General features: G+C 44.7%; 1 long non-coding RNA gene across 1 annotated transcript in view; it reads right to left on the reverse strand.

The window, feature by feature from the left end:
- Positions 1-23,684, reverse strand: part of LOC132575427 (uncharacterized) — a 57,474-nt gene that overhangs the window by 1,162 nt on the left and 32,628 nt on the right. The gene's annotated exons all lie outside the window — the stretch shown is intronic.

The raw sequence follows: 23,684 nt of genomic DNA on the forward strand, positions 1-23,684 counted from the left end.
AAATAATTAAAGTGGAACAGTGGCAGGTGATTTGAAGACTCTAAAACTCTGGATCAAACTGAATGTAAAAACATCCTTTGTCAGCAGAAATGGCCAGGGTAGAACCTGTTTGCCCCTTTCTCTGGCTCCACTCATGTCATGCGTAATATTTTGTTTACTTCTAAATATAGTGAATGAAGGTGCCCTCCTCACCTATTTTGCAAGGCCATTCTGAAAGACTGGACCAACCAAAGCCTATGATTGAACTGTAATTGTACAGAAGCCTAAAGGGAGGGCACCTTGAGGAGAAAATTGTCTGAAGAGTGGAACTGGTGCAGGGGGATATACTGGGTGATATATCTCAAAAAGTATGAGGGGCTAACTAGCACTTTGATTCAGCCTGGAATAAACAGTTGATGCAGCACTGGAGTTATGTGTTCCAAACAGATAACCCCCAAAAGAAGGAAGATTGTTACCTTGTTTTGTGTAGCTTCTGAGATATCTTAAAAGGAAGCCCCACAAAAAAATTGTTACAGTAGTCCAATACGGAGGTTACAGAAGCATGGATTTGAGTAGTTAGGTCAGCAGAGTCTATAAAAGGGCTCAGTTTATAATCTAAATGTAATTAAAAGAACATGCTCCTGGTAACGGCAGCAAGGGGTGACATGATAGAGGTTTACAAGATTGTGCACAGGATAGAGAAGGAAGAGAAAGAAGTACTTTTCTCCCTTTCTCACAATACAAGAACTCGTGGACACTCAATGAAATTGCTGAGCAGTCGAGTTAGAACAGATAAAAGGAAGTACTTCTTCACCCAAAGGATGATTAACATGTGAAATTCACTGCCACAGGTGGTGGTGGCAGCCGCAAGCATAGCCAGCTTCAAGAGGGGATTGGATAAACATATGGAGCAGAGGTCCATCGGTGGCTATTAGCCACAGTGTACTGTTGGAACTCTCTGTCTGGGGCAGTGATGCTCTGTATTCTTGGTGTCTGGGGGGGCAACAGCGGGAGGGCTTCTGGTGTCCTGGCCCCACTGATGGACCTCCTGATGGCACCTGGGTTTTTTTGCCACTGTGTGACAGAGTGTTGGACTGGATGGGCTGATCCAACATGGCTTCTCTTATGTTCTTAACTTGTTTATCCATTAACAGGGCCAGGGCCAGGAGCTCTCAACTTAATCCACTTTGGAAAGCTTAACACCATCTAAATCTGGTAGATCAACACCAGCCAAACATCCTGCCTTTCTGCTCTGGGTCTGTAGTAAATAACAAATGTAAATAAGTGTGTGTACGAGAGAGAGAGAGAGTTAAGTGCCACAAAATTGCTTTCAAGTGACCTTATGGATTAATGACCTCCAAAATGTCCTATCATTAAGAGCCTTGCTCAGGTCTTGCAAACTGAGGTCCATGGTTTCCTTTATTGAATCAATCCATCTCATGTTAACTACTCCTCTTTTTTCCTGTAGCCTTCAACTTTTCCTAGCATTATTACCTTTTTCAATGAGTCTCATCTCTCATAATGCAACCCAAGTACAATAGCTTCATTTGGTCATTTTAGCTTCTAGGACAAGTTCAGGCTTCATTTGATTTAGTCTTTTTGGCAGCCCGTGGTTCCTTCTAACATCACATTTCAAATGAATCAATGTTCTGCTGCTTGTCAGCTTTCTTCATGGTCCAACTTTCACATCCTTACATAGTAATGGGAATACTACGGTATGAATTATCTTGATTGAGATGCAGATGCCGAGCTCCACTCCAAATGAATTTGTTTGATTTAACTGTAACTTAGTTTACATTAGATTTTTCTTTTCTTGCTTTGTAGTGTGATATAGTTTGTTGCAGCCTAGGAGAGTAGTTTTTTCTGAAGTAGCTGGCCTTGGTTTGGCTTGGGGGAGAGAGAGAAAGAGAAGGACCAAGAAGGAGGGATTGACTTAGTGGAGGGTTGGAAAGAAAAAGGAGGAGGGACTGACTTGAGGAGAGAATGGAAGGGGAAGATGAGGGAAGAGGGAAGGAAGCAAAGGTGGAGGGATAAGCATATGGAGCAGAGGTCCATCACTGGCTATTAGCCACAGCATATTGTTGGAATTCTCTGTCTGGGGCAGTGATGCTCTGTATTCTTGATGCTTGGGGGCACAGTGGGAGGGCTTCTAGTGTCCTGGCCCCACTGATAGCCCTCCTGATGGCACTTAAGTTTTTTTTGGCCACCATGTGACACAGAGTATTGGGCTGGATAGGCCATTGGCTTAGGCTTCCCAACCCTCCCGCCCTGGCGGGGGACCCCAGAATTTACAGCCTCTTCCCCCGCTCTCCAAAAAAATGGAAGCAGGGGGAGGGGGGAGGGAAACGGCGCCAAGGAGCGTGGCAAGCTGCCCCATCTCGGAGGAGCAGCTAAGCTGAACCGGAGAAGAGGCGGCAGCAGCGCAGCGGCATCACCCGCTCCGCTTCTGAGGTAAAATCAGAGAAGGGGAGGGTGGAGGCAGGCCAGGAGCGTGGCGAGCCGCGAATCTGGGTCCTTCTAGGACCCGAACTCACGGCTTGCCACGCTCCTGGCCTGCCTCCACCCTCCCCTTCTCTGATTTCACCTCAGAGGCAGAGCGGAGCGGGTGACGCCACTGCGCTGTAGATGCTCCTCCAGGATGGGCTCAGCCTGAGCGAAGGGAAGGATATGCTGGAGGCAGAAGGTGCCCTCCGAGGCGGAGACCGGGGCTGCCTCCTCCATGGCTCCTCAGCCTCCCAGCCGGCCCAGACAACGCCACCACCGGTTGCCACGGCAACGCCCAGCCTGCTTCCGCTTCCCCCATGCCATGGAGACGGGCCTAGAGCGACCTCACTTCCGGCCAGGTGGAGGAGGAGGAAAAAGAAGTTCGGTCCACCTAGGCTGCGGCACACGGAGGCAGGAGGGAAGGATGACATTTTAAAAGGTGTGCCGTCCCTTTCAATGCGATGGCCAGAACTCCCTTTGGAGTCCAATGATGCTTGTCACAGCCTTGATCTTGGCTCCACCCCTAATGTCTCCTGGCTCCACCCCCAAAGTCCCCAGATTTTTCTTGAATTGGACTTGGCAACCCTATATTGGCTTGATCCAACATGGCTTCTCTTATGTTCTTATGGATGCCCCCTCCCCACAAGTTTTTTTGCAGGTCCCCACTTGTAGCCTATAACTGCCTGTGCTACATCTCAGTTTTCTGATTGAAAATGTCCTAATCCAGTCAATTCATTCACTTCCAGGACTGCAATGTTTAGACATTCCATTCCTCATTTCAAGTATTTCAAGCCTATTTTAATTCCTACTTCTCACATTTCATGTTCCTATTATGTACTGAGCAGCTTTGGACTTTCATTTTGCATCCATTCGCATCAACAATGGATCATTCTTTTGGCCTTAATCCAGTTGCATCATTAAGAATAGCGCTACTTGTAGCTTCCCCTGTAAATGGTTGAGTGCTATCCAAACGGGGGGAGTCCTGTCTTCCAGCACTATATTTTCTTTTTGTTTTGGATTGTCTCATCCAAAATGATAAAGGTGTGAGATTATCAGAAGTGGTTTACCACCACCTTCTTCTGTGTAGTAGTAACCAAGGTAGCTACCCTTCATGGATTCCTCTACCCTCATCACCACTGGAACTGTCTATTCTCTTCTGCATTGATTCCTGAAGGGGGTGAATGCATCTTAGTCCAGCATGTGTCCATTCCACCTGGAGTGATTCTGCTAGGAGTTTAGCTTCTTGACAGAATCTAAACTCCATCCAGTATTGCTCTCAGCTTTACTGACATACAGAGAAATTCTAGCCATATTAAGGTGTGTGTCTAAGAGGGGGAATGTAAACACAAGAGGGAGGAAACACCAGCGCCAGATTTGTGAATTTTTATTTAAATCCGGGTGTCTATTCAGCAGGGGTGGAATTCCAGCAGGAGCTCCTTTGCATATTAGGCCACACACCCCTGATGTAGCCAATCCTCCAAGAGCTTACAAAAAAGAGCCTTGTAAGCTCTTGGAGGATTGTGTACATTAGGGGAGTGTGGCCTAATATGCAAAGGAGCTCCTGCTAGAATTCCACCCCTACTATTCATAATTTGAGAATCCAGGGAAGTATTTTCCAAACGCATAACCACAGTTGCATTAACATCAAATCTGAATTGTGGAGAACTGAGCAAATTACAGAATTGTTAACCAGCTTGCAGACAAAGCCGAGGCAATTGCCACAGGAAGAAAACCAGAAAAAGTGAGCTTATTCTTGGCTTTCTGAGCACCAACAAAGTTCAGCCTCTGGAGTAAGCCTTGTGCTTTCTCTTGGAGCCTTCAGTGTGGAAACTGCGATGTGGAAGAGGTCCTGTCCATAACATGACACAGAGAGAGAGAGAAACACTGGACATGACAGTGCAATCATATATGTTCCCTAGTGCTTAACCATGCGTCATCTGCAATTGCTCCACTGGGTACATTCACAGTTACCCAGAGACCACCAGAGAGCTTTCACAAAACCTGACAATGACAACTGAAAGCAAGGGAACCAAACTCTGCAAAGCAGCAACATCGTCAGGACTTTAAGTCCTAGGAGAATAATGTTCCCTAGACCATTTTTGGGGGGGGAGGGCGGGAGGGTGGAAAAACTGATAGACTCTCAGACTTTTGACAGCTCCAGATGGCAAGAGGTTTTGTTCCCCTTGGTGACTTTGACTTCCTGGCAATATCTCTTCTTTGCCTATTGGCCTGTGGTGAACTTTGTCTCCTTCCTGCTGAGCAATGGATGGATGGATGACTCAGCTTTAATGACCTTGGGGTGAGAGAGAAGTGCATGTGGAGAGCACATACCCTATGGGCTGTCCACCTTCCTGGTTTGTGAGAGACTAAAGACTGCTAGCATTTCAGATTGCACAGCCATGTACTCTTCTTATTGCAGTTTCTGAATGATGTTCTATGAATCCTAGGGCTTCTTTAGATTCTTAAGGGGGGGGGGGGAGCCATTCCTCAGTAAGAAGATTAATAATAGCAAACAGTCTTCTCTCAGTTTAGCAGAGAAATCTGTCTTTTCAAGAGGATTATCCAGGGCTTTTTTTTTAGCAGGTATGCACAGGAATGCAGTTCCAGCTGGATTGGTGTCAGGCCTAATATGCAAATGAGTTCCTACTGGGCTTTTTCTACAAAAAAAGCCCTGTGTGAAATTATGGTGATGTCGAGGGTGTGGCCTAATATGCAAATGAGTCCCTGCTGGGTTTTTTCTACACAAAAAAAGCCCCTGGGATTATCCTTTGGTCTCACGAAACCTACATAGACAATACAACTCTGTGGAGACCTGGAGGCCTTCTTCTGAACACGTTCAGACAGACAGCCTCCTCACAGCTTCAACTATCTACTGCCAAATAACTGCCTCCTCACCCTTCCACCAACAAAACAGTATAAAATTGACCAATTGATTCCCATTTGGCACGTCAGAAGGAAGGACAACATATGGACTTCTCATGAAGGTCACAACACCATTCCGGACCTATAAGGCTTCCACCACCAAGACCTAGCTGAAATAATCAACAAAAAATACCACTCAAGATCCAGCCACACAAAGAAGACAGCCATGAGAAGCCTGAAAAATAATCCAGATATTGTAATAAAGCAAGCTGACAAGGAAGGAGCTAATGTCATAATGGAGAAGACAAACAATACATGAAAAGCTGAGGGACAACTCTAAAAAACCAATTTCTACAGGCAACTATCCTCAGACCCCACACATGAATACCAGTGAGAACTCAACAAAGTTATGAAGAAAGTCCCAACATACGTACAAGAACAATTTTATATGGATATACCCCAAGAACATCAACCGGGCACTTCTTACCTCCTGCCAAAGATACATAAAACTGGCAACCCTCTCAGAAACATTGTCTTAAGCATAGGCACCATTACTATTTAGCAAGGGTGGCCAAACTTGCTTAATGTAAGAGCCACATAGAATAAATGTCAGATGTTTGAGAGCCACAAGACATGAATGTCAGATATTTGAGAGCTGCAAATAGATGAGGGAGGGAGAGGTGGGAAGAAAGCAATTTTAAATGCATTCTCCAAGCTGCTGGCTTGGCTTGGAGAGGTGATTTAAAGAGACCAATGCCTTCTCCAAGCTAGGTGATGGGGTGGTGGTGGCCTTGAGAGCCACCCAATATGTGTGAAAGAGACGTATGTGGCTCCTGAGCCACAGTTTGGCCACTCCTGCTGTAGGATATCAGGATATATTGACTCCATCCTGAAACCACATGTTATTAATACCCCACAGCTATGTCCATGATACTATAGACTTCCTAAGGAAACTGCAGTCCAATGAGTCCATCAACCATCTCACAGAAAACAGCATTCTAGCCACCATGCATGTTGAATCTCTGCACACCAACATCCCCCATCAGGATAGACTGCAAGCCACTAGAAATATCATCATCCTTGATGCCACCACAGAAGATCTTGCCACTGAACTCTGTACATTTGTTCTCACCCATAACTACTTCAGGTTTGGTGGGAACTTCTGCCCCCAAATCTGTGGTACAGCCATCAGCACCCACATGACTGCACAGTATGTCAACATTTTCATGGCGGATCTAGATCCTACCCATTGGCACCTCTCCTTTTCTGGAGATTCATTGGTGTCATTTTTATTGTCTGGGCCCACAGCAAAGAAGCCTTCTCAAGATTTCACCAGACTTTTCACAATTTTCACCCCACCACAAATCCAACTATGAATTACTCTACACAAGAGTGATATATTTTGGCAAGCATTCTCTAGCTCCCTCAGAAGGAAACAAATGAGGGGGGGGGCAGAGAGAGAATGCAAATGGGGGAGGAGGAGAGGGGAGGGGAAGGGAGGGAGGGAATTGTCCAAGCCACACCCCCCCCATGCTGGCTGGCATGGCTTGGAGAAGGGACAAATGCTTTCTCCAAGCTGGCCAACAGGGTGGCAGGCATTTTGTAGAACAAAAATCAGAATCCTTTGCAGGATATAAGGAAGCAAATGCACCAGGGTTCTTGGACAGAAAAAGTGGTGTAAAAAAAGGTGTCCTGGACATAAAAAGTTGGACCAGAAATGACTGGTCTTTTCAGGAGTACCAACAGAGCCTGACAAAGCTAAGGACCCTGACACATTGATTCATGCTGCCTAAAGTTAATGGTCACAAGCCCTGTGGCACAGAATGGTAAAGCTGCAGTACTGCAGTCCAAGCTCTGCTCACGACCTGAGTTCAATCCCAGCAAAAGCTGGGTTCAGATAGCCAGCTCAAGGTTGACTCAGCCTTCCATCCTTCCAAGATCAGTAAAATGAGTACCCAGCTTGCTGGGGAGGAAGTGTAGACAAATGGGGAAGGCAATGACAAACCACCCCGTAAAAAGTCTGCCGTGAAAACTTGATGTGATGTCACTCCACAGTTGAAAGCTACTGGTGCTTGCACAGGGGACTACCTTTACCTTTTTAAAATTAACAGACAAACAATAAATTTTGAAAACATTTCATAATAAATATGTTGGCAAAATAAGGCGTGCATTTCCTTGAAGGCCTTTTCTTTTATGCTTCCCTTTGCCCCATATATTTTTTTGCAATAAAAGAAGTCAGTTCCACTTCTTGTTTCTGGAGCTGTTGCTGAATCAGCAGTGTTCTCTGTGACAATCAGTAGAATAGCCTTTTTTGCCACAACAGTATAAAAATATCTTACTTTTTCTTATTGTAACGTTAGCAACTTCTTTAAATGCCTTTTACATAAGTTGGACGATTGGGAGGTTTCCAACCATGTTCTCTACCCCAAGCAAGCAGGCTTTAGAAAAGGGCAGTGTACCATTGATCACTTTCAAACTCTTCTCCAACTAGCTTCTCAAAGTATCAAGGGCCCTACCAAATCACTCTATGTGGCCTTTGTTGATTTGACAGCTGCCTTCGACACAGTTGTCAGAGAATGCCTCTGGATGAAGTTGGCTGGCACAAACACAGATAAACACCTATTGTTTCTTCTACAGGAACTTCACTCCAACATCTTTGCAAAAATTGGGTTGGATACCTCAGGTTCCTTAACAGGAAATTCCAATCTCCAGAAGGGTAAAACAAGGGTGTGTTCTGCCCCCTCCCCCAACATTTTTAAATTTATCCAGATGCTCTCTGGCTCTGAGTTTGTCTCCTCTTCTTTAAAAGCTAAAGATAGTCCCCTGTACAAGCACCAGTTGTTTCTGATTCTGGGGTGACGTTGCTTTCATGACGTTTTCACGGCAGACTTTTTACAGGGTGGTTTGCCATTGCCTTCCCCAGTCATCTACACTTTCCCCCCGGCAACCTGGGTACTCATTTTACCGACTTCGGAAGGATGGAAGGCTGAGTCAACCTCAAGTCGGCTACCTGAACCCAGTTTCTGCCGGGATCAAACTCAGGTCGTGAGCAGAGCTTAGGACTGCAGTACTGCAGCTTTACCACTCTGTGCCACAGGGCTCTTTCTCCTCTTCTTTAGGGTCTCGGGAAAATCAGTTCTTTTTTGTGCTGATGATATGACTCTGGTCTTCTTTACTCGTATAGGCCTTAAAACGTTGCTATTAGATGAAAATTTATGACTTCTTTAAAAAAGAGGCCTTAAAGTACCATGGATACAAGACATAGCTGCTACCAGTGTTCCCTCTAAGCTGAGTTAGCGTGAGCTAGCACAGTTTTTTAGCCTCCAGCTCACACATTTTTGTTGTAGCGCAGGAAAAACTGCCCCAGAGAAAACTAATTTATGCAGTAGCTCACAAAGTCGAATTTTTGCTTGCAAGACTTCCCGGCTTAGAGGGAATATTGGCTGCTGTTCAGACTTCTGGGCACTAGAGCATCACTAATTCACGCATTACACAGGTTGCATTTGGGATTCCCACTTTGTGTAATAGGCAGATGAGATTGTTCTTCCCAGTTCTCACATGTGTAGTATTGATTTGGATCAGGATTATGCATGAAAAAGGAGCTTCATGCTTCTCTTCCTTCTCCGTTGTCCCAACCTTAAATGGGGCATGGACATTATCTGGCCCTCTGGGGAGACTCGCATATATCTTAGGATACACCTAGGTTTCCCCAGTAGTCCAAATTGTCAGGTGTGAGTTGTGAGTTCTCCTTTTACACAGGATAGGGGCCTCAGACCCAAAATATGTAGTCTATAATAAGTGAACTGGTGCACTAACACTGCACCAGTTTGGGCTTGTGAGTCAGGAAATGTGATGGAGAATTGCCATACATGGCACACTACCTATGCTGGCAAGGAAAGTAAACTATAATTTAAGGGATACAAATAACATACTTTTGCTGATGGCTTGTTAAAGCACAATATATACAACTAAAACCCATAGTTCTCTTAATGTATAGTTTAGTCATAAAAAAATCAATATGATTGAACTTTCAGCAAAGTTATTTAAGGTGCTAGAAAGAAGTACAAGTACAGGTAGAAGTTGTCAATGGCCAAAGGCCATTAAAATCTGAGCACATAAAACCATCTCTCTCTCTCACACACACACAAACTCATACACACAACATGATTTCAAATATCAGCATTAAATAAACCACCCAAAAGGTACTGATCAAATAAAAACATTGCTTTCTATAGATACAGCTCTGGCCTTTTATTTTCTTGACTACTGAAGCAAAAAATGAAACTCTATGAAGATACAAATGGATCATAGAATCATTGGCTGAGAACAGACGGGCATTTTGAGGTGTCTGGGAGGCATCCCAAATTGGATTGGCGCAGAAAGAGCTGTTCGGGAGCCTCCACACACTCACCTGCATGCCGCCCACCTCTGGTCTGTCAGGCGGCTTGGCGCCTTCACACGGGAAGGTGACCCCGAAGCCGGATTCCTCTTTGTTCCCCCTCAGGGGAAGCGCTGATGTGCACGAGTGCTCTAGCGCTCTCATTGGGTTCTTAAAACAAAAAAACCCGGAAACAGCTTCAGGCGGCTTGGCAGTTCCACACCGCCGAACCGCCTCACTTGCAGCCCTCCCCTTCCAGACGGCAGGGAGGCAACTACCGGTCAGATCAAATATTTGCAACCACTTTCAAAGTGGTTGCTTTTTGAGCCGGGTCAAGCGGATGGAAGGACGGGGTGAGTGCGGGCTGGGGACACCCGGCAGATGTTTCTGTGTGGAGGGATTATTTGGGCCAACTTCAGAGGCATCTCTGAGTCGGCCCAAAGTGCCGGTCTGTAATCGGCCATAGAGTTGGAAGATACCTCCAGGATTATCTAGTCCAACACCCTGCATAATGCAGAAAATTCACAAATACCTCCCCCCAACACATACATCCCTAGTGACCCCTGCTCCATGCCCTGAAGATGGCAAAAACCTCCAGGATTCCTGGCCTGGAGAAAAAAAAAATTCTGACTGACCTCCAAGTGTCAATCAACATTTACCTGGGTGTGTAAGAAGGGGCCACAAGAACTAAGCACCGATGCAACCCTTCCTGCCCTCTTTTGCATGATCCACTTAAGTTCACACAGTCAGCATTGCCACCAGATACCCTGATATAAGAAAAAAATAGTGTCTGAGATAAGGAAAAAAATAGCTTCTCTGAATCTGAAGCAAGGTTTAAACCCATTAAAAGCTCTAAGACATTTGGTTCTAGGCAGTGGTTGTTTTGTAGAAAAATGGGTGGTGGAGCTCATACGGGGATTGTCACGCAGCTGCACTTACTATTCAATGGACAAGGTAGGTAGGTGGGGAGGAGGAGGGGGGCCATCAGAAAGGTTCAGGAACTGTGCTCCTGTGAGCTCCTGCTGAATTCAAGGCCTGGTTCTAGGCTCTACATAGAGAGGACAGGATAGTGCAATAGAACTCAGGCTCCACAAGGCGAAGGGCCTTCATTTTGGAGCACTGTCCAGCTAACAGAGCCATTGGCATGGTTTAAAACCAGACTGAGGTGAAGGCTATTCTGAGATTGGGCAAAGGAATATTAATAGTCAGTTTGGTGTAGTGGTTAAGTGCGTCGACTCTTATCTGGGAGAACTGGGTTTGATTCCCCACTCCTCCACTTGCACCTGCTGGAATGGCTTTGGGTTAGCCATAGCTATTGCAGGAGTTGTCCTTGAAAGAGCAGCTGCTGTGAGAGCCCTCTCAGCCCCACCCACCTCACAGGGTGTCTGTTGTGGGGGGAGAAGATATGGGAGATTGTAAGCCGCTCTGAGTCTCTGATTCAGAGAGAAGAGCGGGGTATAAATCTGCAGTTCTTCTTCTAACTGAATAGGAGCCTCTAACATGGTTCCTTTTGAACAATTTGACTATTGGGAAAATTTGGAATGGCAGATTGACTGCCTATCTGTTGCAGCATCACAGTGAAACACCCAATCCCAGATGCTGAAACCAGCTATAAGGACAGGCTGGGTGTTATCAGCTATAGAATAACGGTGCAGGATGTTATGGCTAACTGAGCGGTATTGTTTTGCAGCATTGTTTCATAGCATTGCCCAAATAATAAATTGATGGTGTCATTGCTTTGCTTCCTTCAAAATCTTATCAGTTCTGCTTGCATCGAAGCTGCAGGAGTGCCTTTAGGTAAAGCTAAGATTCTCCTTAAGAAATTATTTTGAATAGATTCCAATGTCGTGATTAGACTGTCTTTCCAACCCCAAACCTCTATGCCATACAGGCGTTGAGGGATAGCCTTGCTTTCAGTGCCGGATCTATTAGAAAACCTCCTTTTGTGGTGAAAACAGCCCAGGCGATAACACTAAAGAAATGAAGGGACTGTCCAAGAACACTAATGAAGGGGTCGCTTTCCTTACACAATTCCATAAGCAGGGCTTTTTTCTGCAGCAGGAACACACACGAATGCAGTTCTGGCTGGCTTCGCATCAGGGTGTTTGGCCAAATGTGCAGATGAGTTCTTGCTGGGCTTTTTCTAGGAAAAAAGCCCTGTGTGAAACAATGGTGACATCAGGGGGTGTGGCCAAATAGGCAAATAAGGGCTTTTTCTACAAAAAAAAAAAAAAGCTCTGCCCATAAGAATTTTTAACAAAAACATTCAAATTTTGGAGTGAGGTCATGAGCAGATGCTCAGAGGTGGACCATCCACTTTGCATAGAGAACATCCCAAGTTCTGTCCCAGCGTCTGGAGAACCACGGCCAATCAGAGTTCACAGAACCAACCTTAACATACCAATGGTCTAACTAGGGCCAGCCCAAGTATTTGGGGGAGGCAGGAAGAGGCATCATTCTTCTTCCCCCATGACATGGGGAGAGGTACGGGGAGACAGGAAGGCTTTGCCCATCTTCCTTGCCACTGCCGGCAGGATGAGCCCCAGTGGCAGAGTGCTCTGGCATCCACCCTCCTCACCTTCCCCTGTGGCACAGGGAGGTGAGGAGGCAGGGAGGAGGTCAGAGCCTTGCAGGACCCTGCCCAGCAAGGCTGGCAAGACAATATTATTTCAGTTAGCTTTTGACTAAATGATGACCACCGCCATGATATTAGATCCAATCGGATGCCCAAGAACACTGAATGCCATCCTAAATCATACGGAATTAGCACCAAGTTGTTTAAACTGTTTTAAATTGTTTATTTTAATGTTTAATTTAACTGCTTTTATTGTTATTCTATTACGTTTGTGAGCCGCCCCAAGTCTGCTTCAGTGGGGAGGGCAGGATATAAATCATATAAACTAAACTAACCACCAGTCCTCCTCCCTCTGTACCAATGCAAGTGCTGGCAACCACCCTGTTTGCATCACCCCCATGCCATAGGGAGGTGGGGACATGCCACCCATCCTTCTCCCCTGGTGGCCAGTGCAAGTCTTCTCCATCCCCTGCTGGGTGGCCTTCCGTGCCTACCTTACCCCCACCACCCATGGAGAGAGGGAAGGAGAATGTTCCTTCTGGCTGAATGTCCACTGGGCTTCAGCCCCCACGAAGCCACAGTCATGCAAGGGCTGGGGCATTGGCTGGTATGTTTGGCGCATCTCCATGGCTGGTGCCATCCCTGTCCCAGATCTCTACAAATGCTACACCTTCGGAACATCCTGAGTAATAAACTTAACATAAGAGCCATGCAGAATAAACATCGGATTGAGAGCCACAAGACATGAACATCGAAGGAAGGAAGGAAGGAAGGAAGGAAGGAAGGAAGGAAGGAAGGAAGGAAGGAAGGAAGGAAGGAAGGAAGGAAGGAAGGAAGGAAGGAAGGAAGGAAAATAGATGGGGGAGGGAGGCTGGAGAGAGAGGTAGAAAGAAAGCAACTTTAAATGCAGTCTCCAAGCCACCAGCTGGCTTGGCTTGGAGAAGTGATTTGAACAGAGAACTGCCTTCTGCAAGCCGACTAACAGGGCTGTGGAGGCTTTGAGAGCCACACAATATGTGTGAAAGAGCCACATGTGGCTCCCAAGCCACAGTTTGGCCACCCTGGTATAGACTCTGAAGCTAAGCAGGATCATTACTTGGATGGGAGACACTAAAAGAAGATTCTGCAGAGGAAAGCAATAACAAACCACTTCTGCTGCTCACTTGCCTTGAAAGCCCCTTGCTGAGGTCACCATAAGTTGACTGCAACTCAACGGCACTTTACACACAATGATATACAGAGTTTAGCCCCAGCCTCACAGCATCTGAATCATGCTGCACTCATGTCCTTTCCTGCTTGTCAAAACCCTCATCATAATTTCTGGAATAAGCTCAATGATGAATACTTGAAGCCGTGACCTTCTAGCGCATGCATATATTTTCATACAATGACATATCCACTCAAACAAAAGAGAACTATACTGGTTAGTAACATAAAGAATAGTCGAGGACAGTGTTCATTTCAAATTTCTACCTCTGGGGCCTGCTGTAGCTTAGCTCAGCCGCTGTAGAAACTAATGGAACATGTCTTCAAGTTCACAGGCTATGCAGGTCAGGCTTGATAAGTCTTGCCATTTACCCTGCACAAAAAGAATGTCAGTCCTAGAACATACTTCACATATGACTGTTTCTATGATTATCCACCACTGTTGGTCTTCACATTAAGAGACTCTCTAGAGTACGTTTTGAAGGCTACTTTTCCAAGGGCCTCATGCAGGGTATAAAGATATGTGGCCACCAGAGAAGGCTTGTGAAGCCCAAGCAGCATCAGAAGAGTTCAGACAGCCTGACCGAAAGACGATATGACCAGGCTGTCAAAGGTGAGAAGATGCTAGGGGGATGGAACCTGCAATGGTGAGATGCACATTTTAAAGGAGGGTTCTTATCCATGATATGGGACTGGTGAGTCCAGCTAGGAAGGTAGACTCAGCTTTTTTAAAAAAGACCAAAGGAATCCACAAGCTGTTGACACCAGTGCCATGGAACCTCTCTGTCGCTATATCAGCCAACAATCTTGCACAGTTTGGAGAATGGTTGGCCGTGGTGTAAGGGGAGCTCACACAGTGGTTAATGGATCAACAGCAGGTGGCCCAGGATCACTCCGGGGGGGGCACCAGGGGGAGGGGTCTGGTGGGTGGCTTGTTCCAGATTTCTAAGGTGGCACCATCCGATGATGTGGAAATCTACGTAGTCATTGGGTTATTAAGGGGGCTAGAGGATGTGGCAGTAGCACATAATGTGAACAGGTAGATGCCAGAGGTAGGCCAGTTCTCGGGTCCATTTGCCAGATTGCCAACTTTAAAAGGAGAGCCTTGGTTTTGTTGGTAGCAGGCAGAAGATGATCCCCTAGCAATGGTAAGATTGTATGTTGTGGTGGTGGATGGGCAGGTGGAGGATGCCTAGACAAGTCACATCCAAAATCTTGGCCCAAGGCCAAGGAGAATGGAAGAAGGAAAGGAGAATGATGTTGTGAACTGCTTTGGTGGACAGACTCACTCAAAGAAAGAACATGTCTGAATGTTGGTTTTGGAACTCAAGTATCTTCATTCAATGTACACTATGTTGACTCATATTGACTCATAGAATTTGTACATGGGTGGTGGAAGGTGCCATCAAGTGCAGTTGATTTATGGAGACCCCGTATGGTTTTCAAGGCAAACACAGGTGGTTTGCCATTGTCTGCCTCTGCATGGTAACACTGGACTTCCATAATGGTCTCCCATCCAGATTCTAAGTAGGGTCACCCCTGCTTAACTTCCAAGATCTGACAAGGTTATGCTAGCCTGGGCCATCCAAGTCAGAGAAATTTCTATATTAGATGTATTTTTTAATAACTTAAAGCAGAAGTTATAGCTCTAGGTCTATGTCACAGGAAGTATGTTACCATGGATAGAGTGGATGAGGTGAAATCCAGGTTTAGTTCTGCGCTGGACTGCCTGAATTTGGGCTAATCCCCTGAAAGCTGCTGTACTGACTTGATGATAGGATATGTGCCCTCAGGGTCCTGGGTTTAGTCCCTGGGACATCCCGTTGAAGGCACCAAAGCTGGAAATTATTCTGAAGAAACTCGGCCAGTGAGATGACAAGACTAGCCTCAATTATCCATAGTCAGTATTGTAATATCCCCTTTTGGCTGTGGGTTCCCAGGTTAGAGTACTCACTCAGGACCCTGTTCTCAGGTCCATTCAGCAGAAACAACCTGGATCAAAATATCAACTGTTTCTTTGCAAGGGGACAACTCCCATCACCAACAACTACTGCTAATATATAAAACTGGAAACTGAAACAAGACCAAACTAAATCACACAGATATTGGGAGGTGGGGTGAGACTGTTCCATTACATATATACATTTTTATTTATTTATTTATTTATTTTAGTATATTTCTATTCTGCCCATTCCCCGTAGGGCTCAGGGTGGAGTACAACATATGATAAAACAATAAAATACAATAAAAACATTTTATAAACAGACAGCTCAACAGCACTCAGAAAACGTTACCATGTCATCACATATTGCCCAGTCTGGCCGTCTCACAGCCTGATATCTCATAGAGATGGCAGATATACAATAAATATACCACAAGTATAAGTCAGATCCCTATGATGTGCCTTCTTCAGACCAGCTCAGTTGGCTGGAATGTGTCTCAACACAGCCTTTCACTTGACGTCACAAAAAGTGAAGAAAAGAAGGAGAAATGAACTCCACCACCTTTCTTTGCAAGTCAGAGATTGCATTCATGTGTGCAACTGTCTTCAGAGTTGAAGAGCATGATTTAATCATGTTCCCTCTCTCCTGCCTAAGAAATTTTGTATTATTCATGGGGGCAGCTCAGGAGCTTTTTGCTTTGCATCCAACTGAAAATGTTGCATGGACAATCTAACCTACCCTCCAGGAGCTTAGAATGGAATACAGTTCTCCCCAACCCATTTTATCCTCATATTCTGTCACTGTGAAGTAGGTTAGATTGTGAGACTGTGACTAGCCCAAGGTCACCCCAACAGAGTGTGGATTTGAACCCAGGACTCCCTGGCCCCAATCTAACTACTACATATCACTATAGAGATGGTGACAAAAAGGCCTCATTTTGGGCAGAAGCAGAACTCTGGAACCTCTAAATTTTACTGTGCTCTTTCTTTCTTATCCCACCCCCAAATAGTTGCTTCGGGACTCCATTGTTCAAAACCCCTGTGAGCATTTTGCTGAACTCTAAGATGTTTCTAATATTTTTCCCCACCAAAAAGGGGGGAAATAACCAAAACATATAAAGCAGGCAGATGGAAATCATCATGCCACTGTGGCAACATAGGAGAAAGTAATTTAAAAAGTATGATGGGAGTAAGGTTTTATTATGACAATTATAATTCAAGAAGCATTTTAAGGTAGGTGCTGAGCTGATATAATTTAGTCCACCTTCTGGTGATGTCAGAGGTGTGTGGCATATGCAAATGAGTTATGCTAATGCGCTCTGGCACCTCCTTTTCTAAGAAATGACCCCTGGTGACAAAGACCTAACAGCCAGTTCTGACCCTCAAAAGCCTCAGAGTCTCAGCTATGCAAAAGCGATGGTGTCTGAGCTGCCTGTCCCACAGCTGCTGAACATGTGTGATCAGCCCTCTCCTAAATGGATTTCAACAGCACTGCAGAGTTGACTGAAAGAAACCGCTGCCTCCTATTAAATATTTGCACTTGGGATTTGCTCAGTCTACTTCAGAGGGAGTTCATGGGTGGCAGCCAAAGGGAGGGGGACATTTGAGTTTCTGGAGAGAGGGATTCTTCTCACAGATGAGCAGAGCTTTAAAGGCTTTGTTTGAGGATAGTTCCCTCCCGCCCCTCCTGCAAAAATAGGATTTAAAGATCCTCAGAAAGGAACTCAAAGATAGTTCCACCTCCAAGAATTTACCTCGCCGCAAGATCACAGCCGGGTTGAGTCCATGGGATGTACTGCCCCACCTGGAGCACCGTATTAGATGACCTTAAGCCCTCCAACCCCCATAAACAAGATTTTTCTTTGTGACATGACCAGTGTTCCCTCTAAGCCGAGTTAGTGTGAGTCAGCTCACAGTTTTTTAGCCTCAGGCTCACACATTTTTGTCTTAGCTCAGGAAAAATGGTCCCAGACCAAGCTGTTTTATGCAGTAGCTCACAACTTTACTGCTGGTAGCTCTCAATTTTAATGCCAGTTGCTCACAAAGTAGAATTTTTGCTCACAAGACTCCAACATCTTAGAGGAAGTATTGGACACCATTTCCATTTCAAGAATAGGAGTTTCACAAAGCACAATGCAATAGCATATTTGGCATATATCCCATTTGTTTTAGCCTATGACCTTCCATAACTTCCAAAACACACACCTTTTACTCCCAATAAAAAGTGGCATATACTGTACGCAGATATCTTGTGTTCCTTTCATGCTGAATTTTGGCGAATATGCCTGGATTTCTAGATAGAGCTTTGGGATGCAGAAAAGAGAAACACTGTGAAGTATATTAGTGGGAGGGGCAGGAACAAGAGGCTGAAGTTGGTTATTAGATCCTTATTTGTATTTCCTAGTCCCTTATTCATTAATCAAACCACAAATATTAAGGACAACTTAAAAGCTCTGAACCACAAAATAAGGTTGGGACCACCACAAATGGATTTATGCTGTTTCCAAGCTCACAGTCCATTTCTTGTGCCAGTTGCTTAAAGGAGGTGGTACCATAAGGACAATTGCACATGCAGATACTGGGGCCAGGCTGCACCCCAAACATAAGAACATAAGAGAAGCCATGTTGGATCAGGCCAATGGCCCATCCAGTCCAACACTCTGTGTCACACAGTGGCCAAAAAAAATTATACACACACACACACACACACACACACATATATATATATATATATATATATATACACACACGCTGTGGCTAATAGTCACTGATGGACCTCTGCTCCATATTTTTATCTAACCCCCTCTTGAAGCTGGCTATGCTTGCAGCCACCACCACTTCCTGCGGCAGTGAATTCCACATGTTAATCAGCCTTTGGGTGAAGAAGTACTTCCTTTTATGCGTTTTAAACTGACTGCTCAGCAATCTCATCGAATGCCCATGAGTTCTTGTATTGTGAGAAAGGGAGAAAAGTACCGTATTTTTCGGACCATGAGACGCACTTCCCCCCCCCCAAAAAAAAAGTGGGGGGGAAAGTGTGTGCGTCTTATGGAGCGAAGGTACCTTCCTCCGGGGGGGGCGATCCGCTGCCTCCGCCTCTGATCCCAATGCTTCCCCTGCGCCTGCCTGCCTGGCTCCAGCTTCTTCCAGCAAGCGCTGGGATTGCTCCACGCTGCCCCCACCGCAAACCCAGAGCTTTGCGAGCGCCGGCTGCGGAGAGGGCAGCGTGCTTCCTCCGTGCCTGTCTGCCTGGCTCCAGCTCTGATGCTTAAAGCAAGCGCCAGGATTGGAGAGCGGAGGGAGCGATCCTGGCGCTTGCTGTAAGCATCAGAGCTGGAGTCAAGCAGACAGGCACGGAGGAAGCACGCTGCCCCCTCCGCAGCCGGCGCTCACGAAGCACTGGGTTTGCAGTGGGGGCAGCGTTGAGCGATCCCAGTGCTTGCTGGAAGAAGCTGGAGCCAGGCAGGCAGGCATGGGGGAAGCGCCGGGATCGGAGGCGGGGGCAGCGGATTGCCCCCCAGGAGGAAGGTGCGTCCTATGGTCCGGAGCGCCTTATGGACCGAAAAATACTACTTCTTTCTCTACTTTCTCTGTCCCATGCATTATCTTGTACATCTCTATCATGTCACCCCGCAGTCAACGTTTCTCCAAGCTAAAGAGCCCTAAGCGTTTTAACCTTTCTTCATAGGGAAAGTGTTCCAGCCCTTTAATCATTCTAGTGGCTTTTTCTGGACTTTTTCCAATGCTATAGTATCCTTTTTTTTTTTAAGTTTAATAGTTTATTAACATAAACATCATCCTTTTACAAGATACTATATCGTTCTGCCATATCAGTCTTGGTGTGTAAATACATAACACAAGTTTCTTCTTATAATTTCATCCAATTTATATACCAGAACCTCTAAATTTAAACTATCTTATACATAAAACAGAGAGTGGAAATGGATTTAAACATCAAAAATTAACCACCTGATTTTATAAACTAAACTTGATATTATATCATTCATTCATCACCACCGGGTCCTTTGTTATCCTTTTCTTTTGTCTTCCTATCAAACCATATATACAATTTCTTCCATTTATTGCTTGCTACTGGTTTGGCCTCCCCTTTCAAGAGGGTTGAAAGTATATCCGCTTCAGCAGCATGAAGTACTTTTTCAGTCACTTCATCTAAGTTTGGACATCTCCCTTTCCTCCAATATTTAGCTAGTAAGATTCTAGCAGCTGTAAGAATATAAATCACCAAATGCTCGTCTTCTTTTAATATCACTTTGCTTACCATGGATAATAACATAACCTCTGGTTTAAATTGAAAATCCATACATAATACCTCCTTTAAGAATACAAATACTTTCACCCAATATTTTCTCACAATAGAGCAGGTCCACCATAAATGATAAAATGTACCTATTTCAGTTCCACATTTCCAACATTTAGGTGACAGACTAGTGGACATCTTTGATAACTGGACTGGCGTAATATACCACCTATGAAACATTTTGAAAAAGTTTTCCCTATAGCTTACTGGTTTGATAATATTATAGTTATTTTTCCACAATTGTAGCCATTGTTCTAAGTCAAAGATTCCATGGTCCATAAGGCAGAAAAGAAAGGAATATATGAAACTGGCGGTGATGTTACAGGATAATGAGATAATGTACAAATGGCTTACTCCAGAAGGTCTAATGTTTACATTTTTGAACACTAGATATAAAATAGACTCTAGATTTAAATTAGAAGACTTCTTAAATAATCAAGCCAAAAATTGGTTGAAAAGAACAAGCAAAGGGAATTCAAAGGAACTTGTGAGAAGGCAGGGCTCGGGTGAGTCACAAGAGTTGGTGGATCCTTTGCAAACATACGAGCAAGAGGAGGGAGAGCTCACACATGGCGAAGAACCAAATCAGATTGAAACAAGACTTCAGAAAAAAAGAAAAATTTGCGATCAAAATATAGAGGGTCGCAAAATAAACTATGGCAGGGCAACTAAAGATTTTATCTTTAAATGTTAATGGTTTAAACTCTCCTAATAAAAGGAGAAGAGTGTTAATGCAATTAAGGAAGTTGAATGCAGATATTATCTGTCTTCAGGAGACGCACATAAAACAAAAAGATGAAACTATAATATCCTTTTTGAGGTGCAGTGACCAGAATTGCACACAGTATTCCAAATGAGACTGCACCATCGATTTATACAGGGGCATTATGATACTGGCTGATTTGTTTTCAATTCCCTTCCTAATAATTCCCAGCATGGCGTTGGCCTTTTTTATTGCAATCGCACACTGTCTTGACATTTTCAGTGAGTTATCTACCATGACCCCAAGATCTCTCTCTTGGTCAGTCTCTGCCAGTTCACACCTCATCAACTTGTATTTGTAGCTGGGATTCTTGTCCCCAATGTGCATTACTTTGCACTTGGCCACACTGAACCTCATCTGCCACGTTGATGCCCACTCACCCAGCCTCAACAGATCCCTTTGGAGTGCCTCACAATCCTCTCTGGTTCTCACCACCCTGAACAATTTAGTGTCATCTACAAACTTGGCCACTTCACTGCTCACTCCCAACTCCAAATCATTTATGAACCAGTTAAAGAGCATGGGACCTAGTACTGAGCCCTGCGGCACCCCACTGCTTACCGTCCCTCACTGCGAAGACTGCCCATTTATACTCACACTCTGCTTTCTATTAATTAGCCAGTATTTGATCCACAAGAGGACCTGTCCTTTTACTCCATGACTCTCGAGCTTTCTAAGGAGCCTTTGATGAGGAACTTGATCAAAAGCTTTCTGGAAGTCAAGGTAAACAACATCTATTGGGTCTCCTTTGTCCACATGTTTGTTCAACCCCTCAAAGAAATGTAACAGGTTAGTGAGGCAAGATCTTCCTTTACAGAACCCATGCTGAGTCTTCCTCAATAACCGTGTTCATCAGTGTGCCTACTCATTCTGTCCTTGATAATGGTTTCTACCAACTTTCCTGGTATTGAAGTCAGACTGATTGGCCTGTAATTTCCTGGATCTCCTCTGGAACCCTTTTTAAAGATGGGAGTGACATTTGCCACCTTCCATTCCTCAGGAACGGAGGCAGATATCAATGAAAGATTACATATTTTTGTTAGAAGATCCACAAGTTCAACTTTGAGTTCTTTCAAAACTCTTGGATGTATGCCATCTGGACCTGGTGACTTACTAGTTTTTAATTCGTCTATCAGTTGTAGGACCTCCTCTCTTGTCACCTCAATCTGACTCAGGTCTTTCAATGCCCCTTCCAAAATTAGTGGTTCTGGAGCGGGCAAACACTTTTCGTCTTCCACAGTGAAGACGGAGGGGAAAAATGCATTCAGCTTCTCAGCCATTTCCCTATCCTCCTTCAGTAATCCTTTGACCCCTTGGTCATCCAAGGGCCCCACTGCCTCCCTGGCTGGTTTCCTGCTTTTAATATATTTGAAGAAATTTTTATTGTTGGTCTTTATGTTTTTTGCAATATGCTCCTCATAGTCCCTTTTTGCCTGCCTGATCACAGTCTTGCATTTGATTTGCCACAGCCTGTGTTCCCTTTTATTAATCTCACTTGGACTAGCTTTCCACTGCTTAAAGGAGTCCTTCTTACCTTTTACAGCTTCCATTACTTTGTTTGTTAACCATGCAGGCCTTTTCTTATACCTGTTTGTGCCTTTCCTAACTTGTGGTATATATTTTATCTGAGCTTCTAGGATTGTAGTTTTAAATAGCCTCCAAGCTTCCCCAAGGGTTTTGACTGTATTTACCTTTCCTTTCAGTTTCCTCTTCACATGCCTCCTCATCTCAGAGAATTTACCCCTTTTAAAGTTAAACGTGGTTGTGCTGGTCTTTTGGAGCAACTCCCTATTTATACAAATGGTGAAATCAATAACATTATGGTCACTGCTCCCAAGCAGTGCGATCACTTTTACATCTCTCACCAGGTCTTGGGCATTACTTAGGACCAAATCCAGGATTGCCCCACCCCTGGTAGGTTTTGAGACCATCTGCTCCATAGCACAGTCATTGAGAGCATCTAGAAACTCAATCTCTTTCTCTCAACCAGAACACATATTGACCCAATCAATCTGTGGGTAGTTAAAATCACCTATTACGACACAGTTTTTACGTTTAGCCACTATCTTTAATCCTTCCATCATATTATAATCATCCTCTATCTTTTGATTTGGTGGGTGATAACAAACTCCCATAGTTAAATTTCCTTTTGGGCCCTCTATTTCAACCCAAAGCATTTCTAGAAGGGAATCTAATTCTCTGACCTCAGTCTAACTGAAAACAATCTTTGGACCACCCCGGATCTTACATCCCAACGCTCTGGAATAGGTCCCATACAAGAAGACATCCAGTGGTTTCCTGCTCCAAACACAGGTTCTATTCTAGTTCTCACCAAGCTTTTATTGCAAAGAAGATCTGAATAAGGAACTTGAATGACTGCATGCCCTCTGCAACCCAAAATAAACTTTGGACCACCACATATCATACACCCCCACATTCAAGGGAGGGACTCTGCCCTCCAAGAACCCCAGAGATTATTACAAATCGGCCAATCAACATTTTTTTACTGTCCCTGGTCCAAGGCACATCTGGCTTGCCTCAACCAAGGCCAGGGCCTTTTCGGCTCCCTATGGAGATTCAGACCCTACCGAATTTACTACCATTCCATAGGGCCTGTAAAACGGAGCTATTCTGCCAAGCTTTTGGCTGAGGCGAGCGGGCGTCCTCATTTCATTGATTATACCATCTATTGTCCTCCCTGCACTGACTTACCATCCTGATTGCTAGAGACGGGCTGACAATTTTGACATCTAGCACGCTTATGACATCTAGGTCCTAATTTGTAAAATGTGCCTACACCATCCACACTTTTTTTATCTATTGGTTTTAATGCTTTTAACTGTTTTACTGTTGGATTTCTAATTGTTCTATTATGCTGTAATCCGCCCTGAGCCCATTATGGGAAAGAGCGGACTATAAATCTACAAAATAAAAATAAAGAGGGCATGAGTTGTTTCCTGGTCTAAAGTTTAGTTCCTTTGCCAGCTGCTCCCCCAGTGCCCGCCTGCATGCAATGGTGCCTCTGCCAAATAGGGCTTTCTGCCACCAAAAGCTCCATATGATCCCTGCTTTCCCTTGCCCTGGGTATACTAGATCCAGTCTCTTAATCATAATTATATTAAAGTCATTTATTTTTCTATGCAAAGCCCTCTGCTAGATGGAAACTTATTTGCTGTT

This window comes from Heteronotia binoei, chromosome 7, assembly GCF_032191835.1.
Source record: "Heteronotia binoei isolate CCM8104 ecotype False Entrance Well chromosome 7, APGP_CSIRO_Hbin_v1, whole genome shotgun sequence".
In the NCBI taxonomy this organism is placed as follows: domain Eukaryota; kingdom Metazoa; phylum Chordata; class Lepidosauria; order Squamata; family Gekkonidae; genus Heteronotia; species Heteronotia binoei.